This window comes from Penaeus vannamei, chromosome 20 (assembly GCF_042767895.1).
Source record: "Penaeus vannamei isolate JL-2024 chromosome 20, ASM4276789v1, whole genome shotgun sequence".
Taxonomy (NCBI): Eukaryota; Metazoa; Arthropoda; class Malacostraca; order Decapoda; family Penaeidae; genus Penaeus; species Penaeus vannamei.
Window position 1 is genome coordinate 14,803,136 of NC_091568.1, and position 4,902 is coordinate 14,808,037.

The 4,902-nt window shown below is 35.8% G+C and overlaps 1 long non-coding RNA gene across 1 annotated transcript in view; it reads right to left on the minus strand.

Annotated features, from left to right (window-relative positions):
• The window catches only part of LOC138865243 (uncharacterized), a 30,763-nt gene extending 27,057 nt beyond the window's left edge, over nucleotides 1–3,706 (minus strand). The window contains exon 1 of the long non-coding RNA XR_011399332.1: nucleotides 3,518–3,706. This is a non-coding gene — a long non-coding RNA (uncharacterized lncRNA). The remainder of the gene's footprint in view (nucleotides 1–3,517) is intronic.
• Between the last annotated feature and the right edge of the window lie 1,196 nt (nucleotides 3,707–4,902).

Here is a 4,902-nt window from a genome sequence, read left to right on the forward strand (position 1 = left end):
TAATTTACACATTTCCATACATACATTGATGTAGATATAGAAAAGTATATATACGCATACTGACAGATAGAGATATATTGATTGTGAGATAGAAAGGTATAGATAGCATAGAAAGATAGTATGTCTAATAGGTGGACATGCAAAAACGTATATAAACAGAAAGACACAACGTTATATAGACAGACAGGTAGACATTGTATTGACGACATGTGTATTTGTGACCGTGTACGCACAAGACTTAGTGAAATCGGGCGTAAAGTCCCGTAGATTAATCACCGTTCCGGCAAATCTGAATTCATGTTGCGTCTTTGTCCTTCCATTGTTATCATCATTTTCTCCAATAACATTGATACGATAATTATCATGATTATTGCTACTGTAATTCTTTACACCCATTACTATCTGCTATAAATGTAAATTGTCATCATTTATTGCCGTTATATACTTTATCCTTATCACTAAAACGATCACTTTATTTTTCTATAATCATTAGCATCATTGTTGTTATCGTTAACAATGTTATTGCTAACATCACCATAATTGGCATTCAGCCAGTTTGTTCAAAAAGTGCGCGGCCCGACCCAAAGATTATTCATATAGACGGGCATGCATATACCCAAAATGAATGCATATTAGTCTATCTGTCTGGTAGATATACATTTATTCATCCATCTAGTCGGTAGATATACATGTCTAGACTAATGAATATGTATATATTTCTGTGTACATGCACATCTTTATAACGAATGTGCTTTTGGTCGGACCTCGTGCTATTTTAACAAACCGACCGATTATCATTATCATTATCATTACCATTTTAATTCTCGCTGTTACTATCATCTTTGTTATTGTAGCTGTTATGATTATTGCGGTTTTCATTATTATCATTATAGTTATCAATACTAAAATCATCATTACGATTTGACATCAATGTAACCATCAACGAAATTATCATGATTATTAAAATTATATCATTATTACAGATATCATTTTATTTCATCATTGTCATATTCTCATTGCCATGTTTATGGTCATATTGACTATCATCATTATCATTATCATCAATGTCAAAATTGCTATCAATATCGCATTTTTTTGCTTCTAGTATACTCTGTAACTATTGGCACTGTGCCATCACTACAGTGGCTTAATCACTACCATACCTGTCAATATCAACTATATGAATGTCGTTGTCGTAGTCTTCATTGTTAGTACTGGAGATTCCCGGTAACAATTATTAGATTTTTGGACAATTTGAAAAATGGGATATAACTATAAAACAGAGCCATCATCGACCAGTAGCTACGAATTAATCACAAAACCCAATAATGAATTTGTCAGATTATGTGCGGCGGCCGATCGATCAGCCGATAAAATGGGGTTGCTAAATATTTCTTTTGTATGTGTTTTTTTTTTCTTTGCGGGTAAAAGACCAAACCAGTCTGAATATATATATATATATATATATATATATATATATATATATATATATATATATATATATATATATATATATATATATATATATATATATGTGTGTGTGTGTGTGTGTGTGTGTGTGTGTGTGTGTGTGTGTGTGTGTGTGTGTGTGTGTGTGTGTGTGTGTGTGTGTGTGTGTGTGTGTGTGTGTGTGTGTGTGTGTATGTGTGTGTGTGTGTGTGTGTGTGTGTGTGTGTGTGTGCATGTATATATGTGTGTATGTGTATATATAAATAGATATAAACATCAATCAGTTTATCTATCCATTCAGTCGCCATCCTATATAAACAGCATACCCCTTCACTTTTTTTTTTCTCTCTCTCTCCTCTCTCTCTCTCTCTCATTCTCTCTCTCTCTCTCTCTCTCTCTCTCATTCTCTCTCTCTCTCTCTCTCTCTCTCTCTCTCTCTCTCTCTCTCCCTCTCTCTCTCTCTCTATCTCTCTCTCTCCCTCTCTCTCTCTCTCTCTCTCTCTCTCTCTCTCTCTCTCTCTCTCTTTCTTTTTCAGTCGAAATTTTCGGGGTGTTTATTATCCCGCGAGAGTTGCCGGTTATTGCATTTGGAATTTCATTATCAACTTTCCAGTCAGGTGTCGTAGTCATTGAAGATGTCGGGACGAGGGAGGGAAGATAGTGGTGTCCCTCGACGCGGGCGGGATGGGCGGAGGGGATAGACGGGCGGGAGGGGGCGGAGGGGATAGACGGGCGGGATGGGCGGAGGGGATGGGCGGACGGGATAGACGGGCGGGATGGACGGAGGGGATAGACGGGCGGGATGGGCGGACGGGATAGACGGGCGGGAGGGGGCGGAGGGGGCTGACGGTGTCAGATCGATAGATTGCCATAAGGAGGTTTTATGTGTAAATGCGTGTTGCGTGTGTTTGTGCGTGGATGTGAATGTGTGTGTGTGTGTGTGTGTGTGTGTGTGAGTTTCGTGTGTGTGTGTGTGTGCGTGAGTTTCGTTTGTGTGTGTGTGTGTGTGTGTTCGCGCGCATGTATGTATATTTATGTATAAGTGATTTATTTTTTTTCCATATTGAAACGAAATATTTGATATATGTTGATATATCTCTAATAAGTTCGATGTCTATAGAGGATAACAATGCTGGGATATAAAATTAACTGTCATTACTATCAATGACACACACACACATACACTCACACACTCAATCAGACACACACACACACACATACACTCACACACTCAATCAGACACACATACACACACACACACACTCTCTCTCTCTCTCTCTCTAACACACACATACACACTCTCTCACACACACACACAAACGCACTCTCTCTCACACACACACATACACACTCTCACACACACACACACAAACACACTCTCACACACGCACGCACACACAAACACACTCTCTCACAGAAACGCACTCTCTCTCACACAAACACACTCTCTCTCACACACACGCAAACACACTCTCTCACACACACACACAAACGCACTCTCTCACACACACACACACAAATACACTCTCTCACACACACACACAAACACACTCTCTCACACACACACACCGATCACGATAACACCACAATACGGACCATAAGAAAATAATTTCATAAAAACCATCATCAGAAACACTATCATAATAAAATCGTCCAAAATCAGACCTTATCTTAAAACACATGATAATGAATGGAATTATGATCAAAATCCCCCCAAAAAATAAAAACTTAAAAACATGAAAGTGAATTGAAGAATAAAAATCCAAATAGATAGAAAAAATAAAAACATGATAATGAATAGAAGAATGATAAAAATCCAAAAAGATAATAAAAACTTAAAAACATGATAATAAATAGGAGAATGATACAAATCCAAAAAAAGAAAAGAAAAAATTAAAAACATGACAATGAACAGAAGAATGATAAAAATGAAAAAAAGAAAAGAAAAATTTAAAAACATGATAAAGAATTGAAGAATGATAAAAATCCAAATAGAAAAAAGTAAAAACATGTTAATAAATAGGAGAATGATAAAAATAAAAATTAAAAAACAGAAAAAAAAACTTACCTTCCAAGCCGATCTTCTGTTTAGGGGGAAAAGGGGCAAAGAATAGGTTGATAATAAGGTAGAGAGGAATAATAAGGTAAATATGGAATTGTATGCAAAGAAAGAAGGAAAATTATGGGAAAATATGCAAAGGATTAAGGAAATTATGGAAATGTGTGCAAAGGAAGAAGGAATATGTAAGGAAATCGAGGAAATGGAGGAAATATTTATAAGAGTAAGGATAAAATGCGAATATATAAATAGGAATATATGAAGGGCAAAGGAAAGAAGACAGATGATAGGAAAATATAAAACAGGTAGACTGAAAAGAGAAGAGAGAGACAAGAAAAATATGTATTTAAAAGGGAATAGGACGTGGAGGAATAGGAACTGGGGAATAAACTAGAGAACGATCTAATAGGAACTAATAAATAGGGATAGGAGATTGACAGATAGGAATGGGGATAAAGGAGATAGATTGATGGGAATGGGAGAACGATTGATAGATATAGGGGATAGACTGATAGGAATGGCAGATATATTATATAGGAACAGGGGATAGATTAATAGAAATAAACGAACGAGGATAGGGAAAATATAATATAGGAACTGGGAAAGGGAACTAAATTGATAGGAACAGATTGATGGGATTAGCGGACAGGATCTTTGCGAAAGACGAAACAGAGGAAATGCGCGAGCGACCGAGAATTCTTCCCGGAATTTCTCTTCTCTTCTCTCTTCGTCAGCTATTTCCAGATGTCTTTTTCCTCAATCAACTTCGACCTCTTTCCTCTTTGTGTGTTTTTTTTTTGTTTTTTTTTTTGTTTTTTTTTTAGATTTTCTATCTTTGTTATTTCTTCACGTCACTTGTTTGCCTTTTGGGAGGTTTGTTTGTTTGTTTGTTTTTTTCTTCTTCTCTTTCTTTGCAGTCTAATATTTTCTTTATATAGGTACTGATGTCCGTTTCCTTCCTGTGTGGCTTTGGTTTGGATTTGTTCTGTCCTGTTTATAGAATAACGAAGGTTTTAAAAAGTAAGTTTTAGTAATAGAGAGCTGTCAATTATTTCTGTATCAGATATTCAAGCACATTGATCATTTTGATAATTGTGATTTCTGGCCTAAGTGGTTAGGAAAGTTTGTGTATAAATGTGTGAAATGACATATGTTATGATTTTACTTTGATTTTCGATTTTATCGTTAGTATGAAGTTGATTACTTTATATTATGTATTTGGCAAAATTTGGTAACTACATATTTGGAATTTTCATCACTTAGAGGGATGGCAATAGTATTGTACACATGAAATTTATAATAGAATTTTGAAAGATAGATCAGTGTTTGGAACAGCCAGAACGCATGCAACAGATGCTAATATCACTGGTCACGTGAAAACCATCACGATAAAA